Here is a 22,996-nt window from a genome sequence, read left to right as displayed (position 1 = left end):
AACTATTGTTTTCCTCACAACAATTTGACTTCCTTTCCGATTGCTGTGTGAGATGCCTTCATTATAAATAGAGAGGAAGTCTTGTACCCGGGCCAAGAGCCCATGCTCACACTCCAGCCTGTGCAGCATCACGTTTATATCCCAGTTTAAGGCAGCCCTTGGGAAGGATGAGCAGCACAGTCAGCTGCTGCTCCATGCCAGGCGAGCAGCGCAGCTTAGTCACAGGATAGATCAGGACAGATCCACACTGACTCCTAGGAGGGTCTCAGGCTCAGGGACTGGGTCTCATTCCACTGGTGTCTCCTGGGGAGAGCTGTCTGCGCTCGGCCAGGGTTTCAGCATGCCACACATCGCTGGGGTGACAGCAGCTGGAGAACTGTCACCTACTGTATTTGGCCCTGCTTCTCTGATGTTGCTTTGAGGCCGCAGTAAAAGGTAAAAAAAAATATTCTTCTTACTATTAGTATTTACTGTGAGGTTTGAGGAACTGGAGATCAGAGGGGAGAGTTTATTTTACTTTGTTATCGTGCTGTGTTCTGCGTATTTAGAATTTCAGATTCAGTCTGTCGATAATTCTAATTATATTTATATAGCACTTTTCTCCCAATAGGACAGTATTATAGACATAGATATAAATATTTGGTCTGATAGTGACTTCAAATCTCTCACATGTACCATCCAGAGCTTTATAAGTTCCTCTATTGCGAGAGAATCAGAGACAGATATCAGAAGAACCATTCCAAATCTTCATTCAGTTTGACCCCTTACTTGATAATCCATGACTCCTGAATATACTTTCTTGTAGTAAGATTGCTGGCACGTGCAGAATTTTTTAGATATATTAGTTATTTGTATAAAGTTCTTCGTTGAAAGAACACAACTGAAATAGTTGGTCACAAGTAATGATCAAAGTTAAACCTTGGATGTAGTTGTATCAATAAAGTGTGCGGACAAATTGATTAATCACAATTGAGCAATCTCTTTTCTGTTCGTGCTGACTGCGCTGTGGCCCCGATTTATCAAGCCTTGGAGAGTGATAAATTGCACTGTGATAAAGTGCAAGCCAATCAGCTCCCAACTGTCATGTTACATGCTGTGTGTGAAAAATGACAGCTATGAGCTGATTGGTTGGTACTTTATTACCGTGCAATTTACCACTCGCCAAGGCTTGATACGTTATGTTCAAAACAGGGGAGATTGATCAAAACTTGGAGAGAGATAAAGTACCAATCAATCTGCTTCTGTCCTTTTTCAAACACAGCCTGTAACATGGCAGTTAGGAGCTGATTGGTTGATACTTTATCTCTCTTCACTTTCAAACCCTCCAACAGTACCTTTTTTTTATAGATGTACCTGCCAAAAAGGGCTTTGTACCGATTTTTGACTCTCCAAATTAACATTAAAAGTATAGGAATGGGGTGTGACCACGACCTTTTTATCCATGGCCACACCCCCTTTCCGAATTTGTACCAGTTTTCATGTATAAAATGTTGGAGGGTATGCACTTTATCTCTCTCCAAGTTTTGATAAATCTCCCCCTGTCTGTGAACAGATCCTCTTTTTACAATTGATAGAATTTTTGTTGGGAGGGGATTAATCCTTTGCTGTCTGTACACACGAAGTAGTTATATTTTGATCACAACTTATTCACATTATTGTCATTGATTATCATTTATTTATATAGCAGCACCTCCATATTACGCAGCTCCGTATAACAGAATCTACGTTCTATAATCCTCACAGAATAACGTTCCTATCCTGATGCCAATCCCTGCACCACAAGCATCAGAGCAGACGCTGCTTTGGGGCCTGTTTTGTAGCTACGGCACGGGCGCAGTGTAGGATTAAGGTTTGCAATCAGTTTTTATAAATGTTTACAGGCAAACGCACAGGGACAAGAGGTTGTCAAAACACTGTAGGTGTACTATTCAATTTCATTAGTGTACACAGAAGTCACAGTAATGTACACACAGGCGCGTGCGGCAATAAGTCAGAATATCTGCTGCCTAAGCACACGTCTCAGGCTGCACCGCTGTTACTACTACTGAAATCTGCTGCTTATCCTCCGCTCTCTACTATACACTATATATGTGTTTGTCTCCCCTTCACTTGTTGTATATTCTGGTTAAAGTGTGTTTGCAAAGTCAAACCACATTGCTGGTGGCTGTGTGTTAGCAAATTGCAGAACTTGTGCTAGAATAGTGGAAGCTAATTGGTGATTGGTTGCATAGGATTGGGGCAAATAACGCGATTATGAGCCTAATACCCCTTTTCCACTAGCTCAAAAAACACGGGTAAATACACGGGGGCACGCATTTACCTGTGTTTTTTGCTAGTGGAAAAGGGTCCCCCCGCAAAAACCCGGATCAAGTGACCCGTGAATCCTACCCGGGTAACTACCTGGGTAGGACACGGGATTGATCCGGGTAGGGTTGTAGTGTAAACGGAAGCGGCTCCCGTTTACACTGTATGGAAGGGTGGCCCAGCGCCGCCCCTGCCGCATCACTAGCAGCGTGGGAAAGGGGGCTGAGCACAGGCCGCAGCCGGGTAGCACCCGTGTCAGGTTCCCGGCTGCGACCCGTGCTCAGTAGGTGGAAAAGGGGTATAATTCAGACCTGATTGCAACAGCAAATTGGTTAGCAGTTGGGCAAAACCACGTGCACTGCAGGTGGGGCAGATGTAACATGTGCAGAGAGAGTTAGATTTGGGTGGGGTGTGTTCAAACTGAAATCTAAATTGCAGTGTAAAAATAAAGCAGCCAGTATTTACCCTGCACAGAAACAAAATAACCCACCCAAATCTAACTCTCTCTGCACATGTTACATCTGCCCCACCTGCAGTGCATGTGGTTTTGCCCATTGGAGAAAGATTTTGCTTTTGCGATCAGGTGTGAATTAGGCCCTGTCTTGTATCTGGTGCTAGTGTGGTTTTGGAACTGCCCCCCTCCGTCAATATAATGATAATAAAGATACATCTGAGCTAATGATTCTCTATTTAGATCATTTTGAAGAATTCTGTAGTTGGTATGTGGTCTCGGCCAGAGCTGAGATTGTAGATGAAACAGAAGAGGAGAGTCTCAGAGTTCTGTAGCGTTGGCTGTAAGGAAATTACTAATTATTTGTAGAAAAGAATAACTATAATGACAAAAGTGGGAACTGCCTCTGTGTAAGAAAGTCCTCGGAGCACATTGTCAGGGGGGTTCATTAACTAAAGGTTGATTTCAATCCATTGTAATCAAAGTCAATTCGATTAACATCGGCATTGTGTTCTGGGGGCTAAATTACACCTTCACTTAAAAATCAATATTAAAAAAAAAACCAACAACTGTAAATTTGTGATTTAAGGGAACATGTACTAAACAGTGATAAAAGTGGAGGAGTGAGCCAGTGGAGATGTTGTCCATGGCAACCAATCAGCATTGACGTAACATTTAGAATTTGCATATTATCAAAGTATACAGAGCAGCTGATTGGTTGCCATGGGCAGCTTCTCCGCTGGCTCACTTCTCCGCTTTTATCACTGCTTAGTAAATGTCTCCCTTAGCCCAAGAAACACAACGATTTTAAATTGATTAAAATTGACCCTTTGGTGTCTAATAATGTAGCTAATAAAGTAATGTACGGGATTCTTTGGAGACCCCTCATCTGCGTAATTCCAGGCAGTACAAATAGTGACTAACCTACAGTTGTGTGTATACCAGAAGCTCTTGTCACTTGGCTGCTATAATGCATGTTAGCTGTAAGGTCAGTGTCATCGTTGCAACAAGGGTTCCGTCCTCCATTGCACAAGGGTGGTCTTTCCGAGTTGTTCGCTCGCTAGCAGTTTTTAGCAGCCGTGCAAACGCTACGCCGCCTCCCACTTGGAGTGTATTTTAGCTTAGCAGAAGTGCGAACGAAAGGATCGCACAGCGGCTACAAAGTTTTTTTGTGCAGTTTTTGAGTAGCTCAATACCTACTCAGCGCTTGCGATGACTTCAGTCTGTTCAGTTCCTGTTTTGACGTCACAAACACGCCCTGCGTTCTCCCAGCCACGCCTGCGTTTTTCCTGGCACGCCTGCGTTTTTTTGAACACTCCCTGAAAACGGTCAGTTGACACCCAGAAATGCCCACTTCATGTCAATCACTCTGCGGCCAGCAGTGCGACTGAAAAGCTTCGCTAGACCCTGTGCAAAACTACATCGCTTGTTGTGCCCGTATGTCGCGTGTGCACATTGCGCCGCATACGCATGCGCAGAAGTGCCTTTTTTTGCCTCATCGCTGCATAGCGAACGAATGCAGCTAGCAAACAACTCGGAATGACCACCAAAGAGAGCTGCAGGTTAGGAAGTGTAATGGTTTATACACATCTGTAATAATAGCCGCATCATTTGTTGCTGAGTAATAGACAGCATGTAACGTTGTGTAATATCAGCAGTTGCAGTGGCGTCAATTCTAATTAGGATAGAACATGTGCGAATGACAGGACAATGGCAGAGATCTGACACTGAGGGTTTATATTGTATTATCAGTTATATTTGCTCACTAACTGAAATGTGAAGGTGTATCACCTTGTCCAGGATTACAGGTCGTGCTGGGGGTCGTAACCCCATATATCTGTAACTGGAGATAATCTTATATCAATAGATAGATAGATAGATAGATAGACAGACAGATAGATAGATAGATAGATAGATAGATAGATAGATAGATAGATAGATAGATAGATAGATAGATAGACAGATAAATAGATACAAAGGATATAATACTGTAATACCACTTAGAAGTTAGAACTGGGGAAAATCGAAAGGTCTTTATTTTATGGCCAGTGCGCCATTTATCACGCCAGCGATTACTGTGGTTCCGTTGTGTCATAGCCTCGGGTCAAACTACAAAATTTATAACATCTCTCAAATACACACCGAATCCTGAATGGCAGCAAAATACATTTATAAACCCATCATCTATTGATTTAGACAATAAAACCATTTAATCTACAGTATATGTTCTAGAAATGGGACTATTATACAAACCAGTTGCTATATTATAGATTTCAATATAATATGTTAAACATGTTTGGTTGAGTTTTGAAATATATTTAGTCATAATCATTACAATAATTGGTGGTCATTATAAATATATACTGAATAATGTAAGGTTTTCCTCTCTGTCTCTGTCATATTCAATGAGCGTTGTCTTTTGCATTATGCATAAAAGGATGTTTGATATTTATATATTTTGCTGCATTGATTGTATGTACGTGTTATAATAATGCAGTATTGTAACTACAGTATAGGGCCCCATACACTAGGATGATTTTACACGATTTCATACAATTCCGATATATCCGTCTGATATATTGTATGAAATTGTGTCCAATCGTATGTGTTTTAGATCGTATCCAATCTGATGCGCGTCCCCGTGGCTGTTGGATAGGATCCCCTAGGGGTCGTTGGTGCTGCACTAATAATATATTGGAATTGGATGGAATCGGATGAGAAAAGTGTGTTTTTTGTGCATGTGATATATTGCATGCGATGTATCACAGGGAAGTGTGACCGGCATTCTCAGGACACTCCCAGTCCCCTCAGCCCTCTATCCAGCCCATCAGATATATCTCATGGTACAATTGTATGCCGTACGATATATCGCATGCGATGTATAGTGGCTTCATCAATCGCATGCGATATACTGTATCTAATGCAATAATAGCACAAAAGTACCAAATCGTATGGAATCGCTCCCAGGAAGGTCTTGGGGGAGTTCAAGGGAAACTGCATCCAACTTCAGCCTCAGACAGATCGTTGTAGTGTATGGGGCCCTTATATTGGTCCTTTACAAAGGTACAACGTGTGTTTCCAGCTATAAAAAAAAATATCTTCAAAAGTCAATGCGCAAACATGTAGTTGTGGGGTACATTTTTACTAAGCAGTGATAAGAGCGGAGAAGTGAGCCAGTGGAGAAGTTGCCCCATCAACCAATCAGCAGCTCTGTATCATTTTATAGTATGCAAATTATAGATGTTACTTCAGTGCTGATTGGTTGCTATGGGCAACTTCTCCACTGGCTCACTTCTCCACTCTTATCACTGCTTAGTAAATGTACCCAAGCTAGATTTACCATATAGGCAAAACAAGGCTCATGTCTCAGACATTAATGTTTCTGACCTCAGCTCCAGCCCTGATCAGCAGGAATCAATCGCACCGAAAGAGTAGTAGGAATAGTATTAATATAATTATAATATAATAATATTATCATCATTATAATATACTTATTTATTGGTACTTGATCATTGCCATACATCTCTTTTTATCAGTGATGGATGAAGGAGTGTTGGATATGAGCAGGTGGACGTTTACTAATTTAGGACATATTTACTAAAAATTTCTAGGGCGCAAACTAACTTTCAATACAGTTGGGGTTAATGGAAATGTGTCTGGGGTATAGGTACTGCTGATGTGTAACCTAATACCGCCTAGCTATGGATTCGTACAGGGCCGTAACTAGGTGTGTGCGGCTGGGGCACCGCACATAGTGCTGCAGGGTAGGGGGCACTATTGGCGTTACTTGTCAATTACTTTCACTTTCAGCTTCTACCCTTTTTGAAGCCCAGCATCTCCTGACCACCCCTGTCTCCTACCCTGACCCCTTCTGTCGCTAATACCTATACAACATTTATGAACTCAACTTGAGATTTCTTTGTTATTCAGTCACACTGTCCTTTATTACATTTAAAGGTGCTGACATACCCGAGATTCTAACCCATTGCCTGTGGCATTGCAGTCAGACAATCTACTCATTGAGCTACTGTATCTGCCCTTGCATAGAAAGCTAGAGAATTCTATTTGAAACTTACCTTGTACTTTGTCAAAAAATGATCAGTATTACAGTTGAGCAGATCTATGTAGTGTGTGGCTGCAAGAGACTGGATGTGTGGCTGCACACTACATAGATCTGCTTAATTGCAATGCTGATTAGTACCAGAAGCATCATATAGTGTTCATAGATTTTATGCAGGATCAAATAGATCAGTGAGTAGGGTGCTTGATTAGAATTCAACAGGTTATAGGTGTGAATCCTGGGTATGGCAGTATATTGAAATGTGTTATTTAATAAAGGGTAATATAACTGAATAACAACGAGCTCTCAAGTTAAGAGCATGAATGTGGTATAAAGAGGATTTGTGTACAAATCTATTTTCTTGCAGTGCTCTATAAATGTGTGTGTATTGTACTTCAAAGCTGCTTTCAGGGCTAGTTTTTAAGGATATTCATGCTTGAGCACAGATGGTTACATCAAAATGACTAAAGTACTACTTAAGTCACCTGTGCTCAAGAATGGATATCCTTTAAATGAGGACTCTTAGGAGGCTCTGAGGGCTGAGTTTGGGAATCACTGCTTTAGATTGTAATCACCCTGCAGGGTTTTATCAGCCTTCAATAGGATTGTCGCCTTTAGAACATTTCCATAGGGTTCCTAATCCTAACTCAGTGGGATTTCACTCAGTAGGCAGCCACTAATGGTAGGGAGCATTGTGTAACTAACTAATAGTAGGGAGCAAAGGGTAACTTATGGTAGAGAGTACTGGGTAACTAATGGTAGGGAGTACTGGGTAACTAATGGTAGGGAGCAAAGGATAACAAAGATAGAGAGCATGGTAGGGAGCACTGGATAACTAATGGTAGGGAGTACTGGGTAACTAGAGGTAGGGAGTACTGGGTAATTAATGGCAGGGAGTACTGGGTAACTAATGGTAGGGAGCAAAGGGTAACTAAAGATAGGGAGCATTTGGTAACTAATGGTAGGGTGTACTGGGTATCTAGAGGTAGGGAGTACTTTGTAACTAATGTTAGGGAGTACTGGGTAACTAGAGGTAGGGAGTACTGGGTAACTAATGGTACGGAGCACTGGGTAACTAATGGTAGGAAGTACTGTGTAACTAGAGGTAGGGAGTACTGGGTAACTAGAGGTAGGGAGTACTGGGTAACTAATGGTAGGAAGTACTGGGTAACTAATGGTAGGGAGTACTAGGTAACTAATGGTAGGGAGTACTGAGTAACTAGAGGTAGGGAGTACTGGGTAACTAGAGGTAGGGAGTACTGGGTAACTAATGGTAGGGGGTACTGGATAACTAAAGGTAGGGAGTACTCGGTAACTAGAGGTAGGAAGTACTCTGTAACTAGAGGTAGGGAGTACTGGGTAACTAATGGTAGGGGGCACTGGGTAACTAATGGTAGTGAGTACCGGGTAACTAATGGTAAGGAGCACTGGGTAACTAATGGTAGGGGTTACTGGGTTACTAATGGTAGGGAGTACTGGGTAACTAAAGGTAGGGAGTACTCGGTAACTAGAGGTAGGGAGTACCCGGTAACTAGAGGTAGGGAGTACTGGGTAACTAATGGTAGGGAGTACTGGGTAACTAATGGTAGGGAGCACTGGGTAACTAATGGTAGGGAGTACTGGGTAACTAATGGTAGGGGGCACTGGGTAATTAATGGTAGGGGGCACTGGGTAACTAATGGTAGGGAGTACTGGGTAACTAATGGTAGGGAGTACTGGGTAACTAATGGTAGGGGGCACTGGGTACCTAATGGTAGGGAGTACTGGGTAACTAATGGTAGGGAGTACTGGGTAACTAATGGTAGGGGGCACTGGGTAACTAATGGTAGGGAGTACTGGGTAACTAATGGTGGGGGGCACTGGGTAACTAATGGTAGGGAGTACTGGGTAACTAATGGTAGGATGTACTGGGTAACTAATGGTAGGGGGCACTGGGTAACTAATGGTAGGGGCACTGGGTAACTAATGGTAGGGAGTACTGGGTAACTAAAGGTAGGGAGTACTCGGTAACTAGAGGTAGGGAGTACTCGGTAACTAGAGGTAGGGAGTATTGGGTAACTAATGGTAGGGGGCACTGGGTAACTAATGGTAGGGAGTACTGGGTAACTAATGGTAGGGGGCACTGGGTAACTAATGGTAGGGAGTACTGGGTAACTAATGGTAGGGAGTACTGGGTAACTAATGGTAGGGGGCACTGGGTAACTAATGGTAGGGAGTACTGGGTAACTAATGGTAGGGGGCACTGGGTAACTAATGGTAGGGAGTACTGGGTAACTAATGGTAGGGGGCACTGGGTAACTAATGGTAGGGAGTACTGGGTAACTAATGGTAGGGAGTACTGGGTAACTAATGGTAGGGGGCACTGGGTAACTAATGGTAGGGAGTACTGGGTAACTAATGGTAGGGGGCACTGGGTAACTAATGGTAGGGGGCACTGGGTAGCTAATGGTAGGGAGTACTGGGTAACTAATGGTAGGGAGTACTGGGTAACTAATGGTAGGGGGCACTGGGTAACTAATGGTAGGGAGTACTGGGTAACTAATGGTAGGGTGTACTGGGTAACTAATGGTAGGGAGTACTGGGTAACTAATGGTAGGGTGTACTGGGTAACTAATGGTAGGGAGTACTGGGTAACTAATGGTAGGGTGTACTGAGTAACTAGAGGTATTTTAAAATGTCAGCAGAAAGGGCGTTATATGGCTTACACCACTTCTGCCCCTGCCTGCTGTCGTTAAATTAATTCCCACGTTGCTCATTTCCCGCGCTGCCCTCTCCCGCCTGGCATTACGGTGTATTGCGTGGGCTCTGTATTCTGCGTTCAGGCATCAAGTGCAAAACAAAGTCATATCAAAGTTTTCCGTAGACGCTCAGCGCCTATAGGAGAGCCAGTCCCTCTCCCCACGTGGCTGTGCTCCTGGTGTGGAAACTGCGAGCGATGACGCCACGCCAGCCTGGCAGTGCAGCCAGCGGCTGGAAGCTGCCAGGGGGAATGTAAGCCGATGGAAAGTATTTCTGCAGCACACGGTGCCTGATTATTTATATTGTCACGCTTACTCTTCCCCGAGAGACCATTATCCTCTGCGCTGCGGTGTCATCCCCTGGCTGCGGATCAGTATCAGAGCAGAGGGACAGATCAGCACATCAGGGAATTCCAGGGGAAGGGGGGGATGTGGCTCTGTTACATTGTGGCAGATGTCACCGACTTAAGATATTAAACTATTTTAGCACCGCCGCACCCTTGTGTGACATCAGGCTTCTGTGAGACCCACAGGCTGCGGAGATCAACAGAGCTTTAAAGCACTTAAGTGGGAGCTGTTTAATAGATGCGGCCTGCTCGGAGATGCCTGGTTTCCCGGCCTGCCAGAATTGCTGAGAGATTTCTTACCATGAATTTCGGGGCAGAGACCTAGATATTCTGCTTCGTCATTAATTCCCAGGACTGACAGTTCTCCGGCTGGTTCTTCTGTAATACACTCTGGTGCTCTGTAAATAGACCAATATATACTGTACCGGACATTCCTACATTGTTCTCAGACAAATCAGCAACTCAGTGGTTACACTTACCAATATATTCTCACGGTGGGCCATCTTAATGGATAGGCACACTGGCCAGCTGCCCAGGGCCCCACAATTCTAGGTTGGTGGTCACAGCACCCCTGAAGTTATCCACCAATCAGTATGTAGCATTCTCTACCTGCCTCCCAGTCTACAGCCACACAGTGAATGGCTGCAGTGGATCCATTGGTGGTTGGTGGAGCTATCTACCAATCAGAGTGCTGATAGCCTTTCACCGTATGGAAACAAAAAGATGACGAAGGAAGGTGTTTTATAAAGAAGTAGTGTAGTTCCACCGCAGCTGGCGGGCCACATGTTTAATACCCCTGGGCGCAGGATACATGAAAAGACAAACCCATATCTGCATACACCGGAGACCTATATAAGGCAACTCAGTCTTTGAATCCCACATTTTCAGATACATTGTTGGTGTAGTGGTTAGCATTACTGCTTATGTGTAGAGTTTGTTTCATGTTCTCCCCATGTTTGCGTGTGTATCCTCTGGGTACTCTGGTTTCCTCCCCCACTCCAAACACATACTGGTAGGTTAATTGGCTTCTGGCAAAAAAAAAAAAAACACCACTAGTGTGAATATGGGGTACATGTATCAAAGCTCGGAAAGAGATAAAGTACTGGCCAATCAGCTCTTAACTGTCATGTCACAGGCCGTGCTTGAAAAATGACAGGAGCTGATGGTTGCTACTTTATCTCTCTCCAAGGCTTAGTTAGTACATAGACCCCTATCTCTCTCCAAACTTTGGTACATCTCCCCCTGTGTGTGTACATGTGATGGGGAATATAGAGTGTAAGCTCAGCTGGGTTAGGGACTGATGTGAATGACAGAAATACTCCCTAATGCGCTGCAGAATATGCGTGCGCTATATGAATAGCTATTGATAAGTAAGAATGAATATGCACATATACAGAAAGAGTATTGGGACATATTCACTGTCAAATATAAATTGAAAACATTAAATTGCAAGCTCTTGGGCACAGGGTCATCCCCTGTTTTATGTCTGAAAACCAGGTTCTCTTTTTATAAACAGTTCATAGAAATGATATTTACATATGTGATTTATACAGGAAAGGATTACCGTCATGAGAAAATGTGGTGAAGTCAGAATGCCCTGATCGATATTGATCCATTTAATTGCCCCTTATTAGTTTTATTTGCCTAGAAGAATATTTCATGGTCTGTTGACAGAAAACGACACGGGATTTATACATCATGGTCTTGGTTTGAGATACACCCCATAGTTTATCCCCGCCCACACTACTCCCCTAAAATGACACCCCCATTCCCTTCTCATCATATATATCAGTGATGATACATCTGCGGATCAGTGATAAGAGTAGATTGGAGGCTTGCATGGAGTCACAATGCTTAACGCGGATTCACCCCAGCCAGGCTTCTATAGACATACAGGTAAGGGACAGCTCACTATATATGACACTAATAATTACATATATTAGAACATCCAGCAGTTGAAGCTTTGGATAGGACACTTCTTCTGAAACTTACAGAGTATATATTGAGAGTATTGTGGCTTGTATGGCAAGAATATGTAGATATACAGAGATATATGTCTGGGATTTTGCATGAGAATGGCCATATTTATAAAGCGGTAAACATTTACAATGCAAAACCAACGCGGCTTCTACATATAAATGATTGCCGCTTTAAAAATACAGCCATTGTTTATTTATTTTCTTAAATAACCACATAACATTTAAATGATGTCCATGGTTTAAAACCACTTTACTGACGATTTTTCCCTTCAAAAGCGTTAACAACATTGTTTTTTAAAATGTATTTTATTTAATAAAGTTGAAAAAGTATTTTTTTAAATATTAAAACATTATATTATGCACATCTGCAGAACGGATCTCCTCGTCAAAAACGGGGGGGACAGGATGGGACTGCGCAGTTGCTTGAAATTTGACCATGCCAGTTAAGTGGTTTTAAGGGAATCGGATAAAATCCCGGACCACTGGTTTCTCACATCCTATTACATTTACCCACAGTATCTATATCTATCTATATATATATATATATATATATATATATATACATACATACATATATATATATATATATATATATATATATATATAAAATGGCTTTTTTTTGTTTGATTTTTATTTTTTTATTATTATTATTTTTTCTCCTTATTTGCTGTTAAATCCCGGACCACCGGTTTCTCACATCCTATTACACTTACCCACAGTATCTACACATACATATATATATATATATATATATATATAAGTGGGCATATTTGCAGTTATATTATGTGATACAGTTGCTAGGTTTTAATTTTTGAGACTCTGTGATAGTGTAGGACCTTCATGAAGATGGGGTACCTTGGCGAGCAGTTTCGTGCATTGGCCAATTCACTAACTAAACCCCCATCATTTGTTTATTGATGTTGTGAAAATAAGTGAGCTTGCTTTGGTGAGTGCTGAACTTTCTGTTTGTATATATATATATATATATATATATATATACTATGGGGGTTTTTTTGTTTGATTTTTATTTATTTATTATTATTTTTTTCTCCTTTTTTGCTGTTAAAATGTAATTAACCTTTAATAGTCACGTTTTATTGTTTGTCTAAGAATCTCCATTTTTTTGTGTGATTAGTTTAATCTGTGCAAAATTTATGTAATATACTTTTATTTGTTATATCCGTATAAATAATTTAATGTTATACTTTTTATCTATTATGTCAGTCATAAACTTATAGAAACTGAGACACCTATCCTTTGTTTGTTTGTTTGTTTTATATATATATATATATATAGTCCAACCACAGACATTGATGACATATGTATAATTTGCATTACTAGGTGACAAAAAAAATGTCCCCAGAATCCAGCCAAGGATGTCAAAGTTTTATTGAGGAATTGATAAGAAACATTTTTTGAACTGCCCTAAGAAAGTGCAGGAGAGATACATTGGGGCGGGTACTGTACGGCAGGCGTTAGTAACTGAGGGGCAGATTTATGAAGCCTGGTGATGTGATAAAGTGGAAGGTGATAAAGGACCAGCCAATCAGCTCCTAACTGTCATGTTACAGGCTGGGTTTGAAAAATGACAGTTATGAGCTGATTGGCTGGTGCGTTATCACCTTCCAGTTTATCACTTCACCAGGCTTAATAAATTTGTCCCTGTGGGATCTATTTACTAAGCCTTGGATGGAGATAAAGTACTAGCCAATCGGCTCCTGTCATTTTTCAAACACAGCCTGTGACATGGCAGTTAGGAGCTGATTGGCTGGTACTTTATCTCCATCCAAGGCTTAGTAAATAGACCCCTGAGTACTGTACATTTAGTGCAATGCTTTGGGCTCATCTAACAATAACTTTAGGTTACAATTTGTTTATCTGGTACCTGACAGCAAAATGCATTTTAAAGGCAATTTGATTACTTCTACATAATTGTAACAACTCAGATACATGGCATTACTGTGTCTGTATAATATAGACTTGTTACTTGTTTATTTATTTTCTTAAATAACCACATAATGTTTAAATGATGTCCATGGTTTAAGGGACTTCAATGTTACCCTACAGTATAGCGTCAGAGCAGTCAGAGAAAAGTTGTCATTCCAAAGGATTGTTTTCAGTATTTATAAATCAGTTACAAAGTTTAAACCTAATTTGTATCTTAATTGATTATGATGATGAGAGTTTATTTTGAACCTTGATCTCCACTGTTTGTGAACATGGATCTGCATGTGAAATATTAATTTGTGTTGGCTTTTATATATTTGCATTGTTGTTGCTGGGATTGCCGGGTACAGTTACCGGGTTATTGGAGGGGCTCTCTGTGAGTTACCGGGTTATTGGAGGGGCTCTCTGTGAGTTACCGGGTCATTGGAGGGGCTCTCTGTGAGTTACCGGGTTATTGGAGGGGCTCTCTGTGAGTTACCGGGTTATTGGAGGGGCTCTCTGTGAGTTACCGGGTTATTGGAGGGGCTCTCTGTGAGTTACCGGGTTATTGGAGATGCTCTCTGTGAGTTACCGGGTTATTGGAGGGGCTCTCTGTGAGTTACCGGGTTATTGGAGGGGCTCTCTGTGAGTTACCGGGTTATTGGAGGGGCTCTCTGTGAGTTACCGGGTTATTGAAGGGGCTTTCTGTGAGTTACCGGGTTATTGGAGGGGCTCTCTGTGAGTTACCGGGTTATTGGAGGGGCTTTCTGTGAGTTACCGGGTTATTGGAGGGGCTCTCTGTGAGTTACCGGGTTATTGGAGGGGCTCTCTGTGAGTTACCGGGTTATTGGAGGGGCTCTCAGTGAGTTACCGGGTTATTGGAGGGGCTCTCAGTGAATTACCGGGTTATAGGAGGGGCTCTCTGTGAGTTACCGGGTTATTGAAGGGGCTCTCTGTGAGTTACCGGGTTATTGGAGGGGCTCTCTGTGAGTAACCGGGTTATTGGAGGGGCTCTCAGTGAATTACCGGGTTATTGGAGGGGCTCTCTGTGAGTTACCGGGTTATTGGAGGGGCTTTCTGTGAGTTACCGGGTTATTGGAGGGGCTCTCTGTGAGTTACCGGGTTATTGGAGGGGCTCTCAGTGAGTTACCGGGTTATTGGAGGGGCTCTCTGTGAGTTACCGGGTTATTGGAGGGGCTCTCTGTGAGTTACCGGGTTATTGGAGGGGCTCTCTGTGAGTTACCGGGTTATTGGAGGGGCTCTCTGTGAATTACCGGGTTATTGGAGGGGCTCTCTGTGAGTTACTGGGTTATTGGAGGGGCTCTCTGTGAGTTACCGGGTTATTGGAGGGGCTCTCTGTGAGTTACCGGGTTATTGGAGGGGCTCTCTGTGAGTTACTGGGTTATTGGAGGGGCTCTCTGTGAGTTACCGGGTTATTGGAGGGGCTCTCTGTGAGTTACCGGGATATTGGAGAGGCTCTCTGTGAGTTACTGGGTTATTGGAGGGGCTCTCTGTGAGTTACCGGGTTATTGGAGGGGCTCTCTGTGAGTTACCGGGTTATTGAAGGGGCTCTCTGTGAGTTACCGGGTTATTGGAGGGGCTCTCTGTGAGTTACCGGGTTATTGGAGGGGCTCTCTGTGAGTTACCGGGTTATTGAAGGGGCTCTCTGTGAGTTACCGGGTTATTGGAGGGGCTCTCTGTGAGTTACCGGGATATTGGAGGGGCTCTCTGTGAGTTACCGGGTTATTAGAGGGGCTCTCTGTGAGTTACCGGGTTATTGGAGCGGCTCTCTGTGAGTTACCGGGTTATTGGAGGGGCTCTCAGTGAATTACCGGGTTATTGGAGGGGCTCTCTGTGAGTTACCGGGTTATTGGAGGGGCTCTCTGTGAGTTACCGGGTTATTAGAGGGTTTCTCTGTGAGTTAACGGGTTAACTTCCTGGTTACCAAGCTCAGAGCGTCTTAGCATCTTAGCAACCAGATATGCACATTACAACATACATAAAAACCTAGTGGTCGTGATCAAGTGCTCAAACGTCGCCCCGCATAAACATCTACATTTGCTTAAGTAATAATCAACCATATCCCATAGTAAATATTTAATAATATATTAGCTAGATGGTTAATCTATCACATCACTAATTAGTTAGTATAGGGCGACCCACAGAGCAGTTGGTCACTCATCACCCATGAAATAGCATCACAACGGATGCCAATTCATGAACAACAATAATACAAACATACATAATATACATATGGAGTTTGATATTAAGAGATCAAGAATAGAGGTACATAAGACAGTAAACATAAGAACCTTCATAATAGCACAATCATATCATCAAGACACAAAAGGGTACATTATATCCTAGAGGAATGCTGTCAGTGTAAATTCTTCATTAAGTCCCTCAGGGGCCATGGACTTCAATAGGTATATCCAACGGCAATCTGTCGCAGTAGAAGTTTGTGTCTATCACCACCTCTCCGCAGTGGTGGTATGTGATCTATCGGCATAAATAAAAAGTCCTTAAATGTATGTCCTTGTTGAACGAAGTGTGCTCCTTGGCGTCCTGCACGTGCGATACTGGGCCGGAGGGGGAGGATGGCGGCGCGGGACTGGACAGTTGAACAGGATTGTGCTTAATGCACATAGGTTAAATAGCAGCACTGTGAGCACTTTCTATGTGACTCTCCCCTGACGAGGGTTGGAGACCGAAACAGCTGTAGGGATGAGCTGACTCTGCCGCATTTGTTCTTTTACTACGAATATGTAATGTATGATATGCTGGGACTTTATCATGTACCACTGATCTGCGGTGCTGAGCTTATACTTCATAAATATATACCACGTTCTTTGCATTCAAGTTGTGTGCTGGTCTGATGGGTGGTCTTCAGTATGCCGACTGACGGGATCCCGGCGCACAGTATACCGGCGCCGGGATCCCGACAGCCGGCATACCGACACTTATTCTCCCTCGTGGGGGTCCACGACCCCCCTGGAGAGAGAATAAAATAGTGTGGCGCGCGTAAAATAGTGTGGCGCAAGGGGCTCATTTGCGCTCGCCACACTGTCAGTAAGCCGGCGGTCGGGCTCCCGGCGCCGGTATGCTGGTAGCCGGGAGCCCGACCGCCGGCATATCGTAGTGAACCCGGTCTGATCTGTGCCTGAGCCCCTGTTGGAGCCATATGGAGCGGATGGATATATAGATATACATAAGGGTCTGGATTGTTGATTTGACAGTAACTAGGTTGACAGTCATTAGGTCGACCACTATTAATTGACAGTGACTAGGTCAACACCTGAAATAGGTTGACGCAGTCATAAGGTCGACGTGAGTTTTTTTTTCTTTTTTGGGGTGTTGTTTTCTTAGTAAAGTGTCCGGGAATCCCAATTAGTGCACCGTGTCCGCTCACCATGCATCCAGCCTGATTCACAATCTTAGTCCATGTGGATCGTAAAGTATGAAAAAGTTCAAAAAATTAACAAATGTGAAATACTCATGTCGGCCTAATGACCGTGTCAACCTAATGCATGTTGAACAATACTGGTCGACCTAATGAGTGTCAACCTAAGTGTTGTCAAACTAAAGACCAGATACCATATATACATACGAGGGGTGATACCATCTTGACCTCAGTGGTGAAACACGCTGTCTATGAGCTCTCTCTGGCTGGGGATGACAGCAGGTTGATTCCTATACCATCAGGCCCACACAGGTCAAGAGGGATATGTGTATGTGCGATGTAAGATCTATTTTAAAATATATATATTTTTTAATTTTATATATGGAAAATTTCAAACAATTTGATTGATACATAATCTTTGGGTGTACTCTGGTATGAGGGGATCTTCTCCAGACTCAATTATCCAAAAGATCATCTCAACACTTCACGAAAACCTCTGGATTATAAAAAGGTTTCAAAGAAAGCTGTAGACAACAGCAGTTACGACTTCTGGAGCTTCCCAAAACGTTGTTATTTACTTTTTTCAAGAACATGAGACTGAAACGTTGAACTGGATATACAGGTGTCCTGGTAATCTTTTCAGATGGAGTCCTGAGAGTGCCACCGGGTTTTGAAGGATATGGATCTGCCCGGCTGCAGTGGAGGGCACCCGGGCAAGTCATGTATTGGGCAGTAGTGGAGTGACAGTTGGAGATATACATATATATATATATATATATATATACAGTCCTGCCCCTCTACCCGCGTTGCTACATCTCGCTCCTCCACATCCCTTGCTTCATACTACCCCTAGCCCCACTCATACTTACCCTGGCTGATGGTCCTCCTCTCCTAAGGCTGTCTCCCTCACAATATCTAGCCCACCGCGTGCAGTGAGGAGATGGGACAGATCTTCGAAAATTAATATACTTATACACTCCAACCCCTGGTCTATTTTTAGGGAATACTATGAAGTGCTCTTACTTACTGAGCCAGCCTCTAGCTCTTGTAGTTTGGAATAGCAGTGTAACAGAAGCAGTGAATAATAACAGTGTGGGGACGGCAGTGTGCTCTGTCCCAGACACCACAGACACAGCAGCAGGACATAGGCAGCCTATGTGATGGATATGTGTCGCTGTGCTGGACATCACCAGCCCACAAGTGCAATCACAGGGCGAGGTAACAGAGATCCGTAGCAGTGAGGCAGCGACAGAGTGACAGGTGCTGACAAGTGGAAGTGGCTGAGCTGTGGAATGTGCGCTGCACTAGAAATGTCAGGACTCCGGGATCTGCTCTGCGGAAAGTGTTAAATAAAGACAGACAGACACTGCGCAGCCGATCACACTGCACATTCCCCAGGCCAGTCACACAGACACTGCGCAGCCAGTCACACTGCAGATTCCCCGGGACACTGCACAGCCAGTCACACTGCAGATTCACCAGGACGCTGCGTAGCCAATCACACTGCAGATTCCCCGGGACACTGCGCAGCCAGTCACACTGCAGATTCCCCGGGATGCTGCGCAGCCAGTCACACTGCAGATTCCCCGGGATGCTGCGCAGCCAGTCACACTTCATATTCCCCTTAATATTCCCCTTCGCAGCCAGTGACACTGCAGATTCCCCAGGACGCTGCGTAGCCATTCACATTGAAGATTCCCCAGGACGCTGCGCAGCCAGTCACACTGCAGATTCCCCAGGACGCTGCGCATCCAGTCACATTGCAGATTCCCCGGGACACTGCGCAGTCAGTCACACTGCAGATTCCCCGGGACACTGCGCAGCCAGTCACACTGCACATTCCCCGGGACGCTGCACAGCCAATCACACTGCAGATTCCCCGGTACACTGCGCAGCCAGTCATACTGCAGATTCCCCGGGACGCTGCGTATCCAGGCACATTGCAGATTCCCCGGGACGCTGCGCAGCCAGTCACACTGCAGATTCCCCGGGACACTGCGCAGCCAGTCACACTGCAGATTCCCTGGGACGCGGCGCAGCCAGTCACACTGCAGATTCCCCGGGACGCTGGTCAGCCGGTCACACTGCAGATTCCCCTGGACGCTGCGCAGCCAGTCACACTGCAGATTCCCCGGGACGCTGGTCAGCCGGTCACACTGCAGATTCCCCTGGACACTGCGCAGCCAGTCACACTGCAGATTCCCCTGGACGCTGCGCAGCCAGTCACACTGCAGATTCCCTGGGACGCTGCGCAGCCAGTCACACTGCAGATTCCCCGGGATGCTGCGCAGCCAGTCACACTGCAGATTCCGCTGGACGCTGCGCAGCCAGTCACACTGCAGATTCCCCTGGACGCTGCGCAGCCAGTCACACTGCAGTTTCCCCGGGACACTGCACAGCCAGTCACACTGCAGATTCCCCGGGACATTGCGCAGCCAGTCACACTGCAGATTCCCCGGGACACTGCGCAGCCAGTCACACTGCAGTTTCCCCGGGATGCTGCGCAGCCAGTCAACTCGGCGTTGGGGAGGCGCGGTCTGTAAAACGCAGGCGTGTCCGGGCCGCTTGCAGGGTGCGTGCATGCACAGAAGTGTGGAAATTGCCGAATAGCGATTTCGGCACTGAAGCGTTAGAAGCTGAATTAGGCCCTAAGGACTTATTCAGCTTCAGCTGCAGTTTTGCTAATTACTAGCAATTGTATGCTGGGGGCCGCGCAGCACAGGACAAGGCCTCCAAGCATGCTAATTGCCACCAGTGATGCCATCGCATTGTAGACCTGCCAAAACAAGTGTACCCCCTGCCTGCGCAGCCTGGCTACGAAGGCAGTCAGATTGCCACCATCTTACCTGTCGCAGTGGGTGTGTGACGTTACGCAGCTGCTCCAAAAATGACCCAGACCCACCCCCATTTTTGCCTCCATGCCCCCGCAACGACGCTTCCCAGCCCCTGATGGACAGGCAGAGGCGCGATGCAATGGCATTGCCTGGCGCGGACAGAATGGGCCCTGCGCTGCGCACTGGCCCGAAAATTGGAATAATGTGATCGCATCACATTAACGTCTCATGCTGAATAAGACCCTAAGGGGGACATTTACTAAGCAGTGATAAGAGCGGAGAAGTGAGCCAGTGGAGAAGTGGCCCCATCAACCAATCAGCAGCTCTGTATCATTTTATAGTATGCAAATTATAGATGTTACTTCAGTGCTGATTGTTTGCCATGGGCAACTTCTCCACTGGCTCCCTTCTCCACTCTTATCACTGCTTAGTAAATATCCCCCTAAATCCCCACCAGTATTTCATTCACACACTTGCGTCCTGTATGAGAGCCAGTCTCCCTCTCTATAACCAGACGCATAAATACATTCTGTACAATCTATTGTGAAGCGATGCGCCCTGAGACCTCCAGCAGCGTAGACGTATCACCAGGTCGGATATCGGCTCCATGAATTTACATCTGTGTAACGCCAGTAGCATAAATATCCATTTACATAACACAGAGCACCCTGATACAGGCAGGCCGTACACATACCGCACTCTCCATATAAATATTACTAAGTTCTAACATTGTGTTTAGTCTTCGATTCTTCCATCTAGCAAATAACATTTATTTTGGGGCATAGTTTTACCAAATAGAAGGCGATTGGGCCCATAAATCAGCAATCAAATGGGGCAATTCTGCACTTTACCGATGATCGTGTAAAAAAATCGGCAATGTATACAGTTCTCCATTCACCAATTCCCACCAAAAAGTGATAGGAAATGGTAAATCAGGTGGTCCAACATGTTGGATTCCACCGACCAGTGAGCGCTGTAGATTGCTGGTGTTGGACTGTGGCTGGAGAGAATCCGGCCAGGTGTTGCCGTTAGCCAGGGTTGAAAGGAGGCTTATTGCAGACACTGTCAGTTTGTGCGAAAAGGGTTTCAGACACAAGAAGCAATGCTCCTGATGGTGGACAAGCTGCCCAGGTGATAGGCCAGGTGGTGGCTACTGTTAATACTGGACCTTAGGGTCCACTGGAGAGCTTGTGTTTGTGCATTTTGAAGACTCTGTGAACTCTGACCTTTGAATCCTGCACCTGCTTGTGTAACTGTCTGTGCTGTGGGTGTAAATAATCTTGTATTTTACTCTGGTCTATGTGTTTCCTGTCACAGCGCATATTGGTGGATTAAAGAATCCAGTAGCGGATCTTGCCACGGGCAAGCAGGACTTTTGCCCGGGGCGCCGCCTTCCGGAGGGCGCCGCACCAGGGCAAGATCCGCTGCTGCTGTGTGCCCCCCGCTGCCCGCTGCCCCCCTGCTGCCGCTGGCCGCTGGGAAGGGAAACTAGACGCGTACGCGTCTAGTTTCCCTTCGTGGAGATTACCTTTGCTGTGCGGTGCGCGATGACGTCATCGCGCACCGCACATCATTTCAGTCTGTACAGGGGGCGTAAATGACCACGCCCCCTGTACGAAGCCACGCCCCCTAATGCAGCCCGGGTGCCAGAAGTCCCGGAACCGGCCCTGAAAGAATCATTAAATCACGGGTAGCGGTGGGACGCAGAATTTGGGATTTTTTTGTTGTGATTTCTGATGTCTGGGTTCTGTAAGTCAGACATTGGAGTTTTATCAATCTTCAGGGGACCGATTACTCATGAGTCAAATATTCATGAACCTGAATAATAAGAGCCTGTTATTCATGAGTCTGACTAATATTCATGACCCTTATTAATATTCATGAGTTAGTGATGCAATTGACATGCTGCGTTGTTATCGATATTGGGTCATCTTACAAACCGCTATCCTGTGTAAACGACTGTATCTCCTGTATAATAGCCCAGATCTGAGACTCTGTACCTAGGCCTCTAATGCTGGGCGTGGCTAGGAGCTCTCACTGGGTTAGTGGCAGGTCTGTCACACCCAATCCACAGCTGATTGGGTGAGAAACGCCCTCCCACGCAGGTTACATCCAATGGGAGGCTCTGCCCTTTGGCAGCTGTGTTTTCACAGAGCAGGATTAGCAATGGGGCTGATAGAGCTGCAGCTACAGCCCCACACCCCAAAGTAGGCCCACTGCATCTGCAGCAACACACCCTCCAACACTGTACACATAAAATCGCTACAAATTCAAAAAGGGGGTGTGGTCACGGGTAAAGTGGTGTGGCCACGCCCCTTTTCATATACTTTCAATGGAAGTTTGGAGAGCCAAAAATCGGTACAGACCATAAAAAAAAGGTGCTGTACCTGCCAAAAAGGTGCAGCTGGAGGGTATGCCACTGCATCTGCAGCAAGTCTCTGCGCTGTAGATAGGGGGGGGAAAAATCCTTTTACTGCAGCGTCCTATGGGGGTCATTCCGACCTGATCGCACGCAGCCGTTTTTTGCAGCACAGCGATCAGGTCAGTACTGCGCATGCGTATGCACCGCAATGCGCAGGCGCATCGTACGGGTATAAAGCGGATCGTTGCTGTGCGATGGATTTAACGAAGAATCCATTTGCATGGGCGATCGCAAGGAGATTGACAGGAAGAGGGCGTTTGTGGGTGTCCCGTGACCATTTTCTGGGAGTGGTTGGAAAAACGCAGGCGTGTCCAAGCGTTTGCAGGGCGGGTGTCTGACGTCAATTCCGACCCTGGACAGGCTGCAGTGATCACAAGGGCTGAGTAAGTTCTGAGCTACTCAGAAACTGCACAAACTATTTTTGTACCGCTCGGCTGCACATGCGATCGCACCCTTGCACAGCAAATATACACTCCCCAGTGGGAGGCGACTATGCGTTCGCACGGCTGCAAAAAGTAGCTAGCGAGTGATCAAC

General features: G+C 45.1%; 1 protein-coding gene across 2 annotated transcripts in view; it reads left to right on the top strand.

The window, feature by feature from the left end:
* The first annotated feature begins 111 nt into the window (after positions 1-111).
* GJA5 (gap junction protein alpha 5) overlaps positions 112-22,996 on the top strand; it is a 135,701-nt gene continuing 112,816 nt past the window's right edge. The window contains exon 1 of one of the 2 annotated variants that reach the window (XM_063956701.1): positions 112-435. The gene's annotated coding sequence lies outside the window, so the exon portion shown is untranslated. Of the gene's footprint in view, positions 436-11,720; positions 11,797-22,996 lie in introns of those variants that run through there. The other variant, XM_063956702.1, reaches the window with a different exon arrangement.

This window comes from Pseudophryne corroboree, chromosome 2 (genome assembly GCF_028390025.1).
Source record: "Pseudophryne corroboree isolate aPseCor3 chromosome 2, aPseCor3.hap2, whole genome shotgun sequence".
NCBI lineage: Eukaryota > Metazoa > Chordata > Amphibia > Anura > Myobatrachidae > Pseudophryne > Pseudophryne corroboree.
Note: the sequence above shows the minus strand (reverse complement) of the source record. Positions and strands in the feature narration are given on the sequence as shown.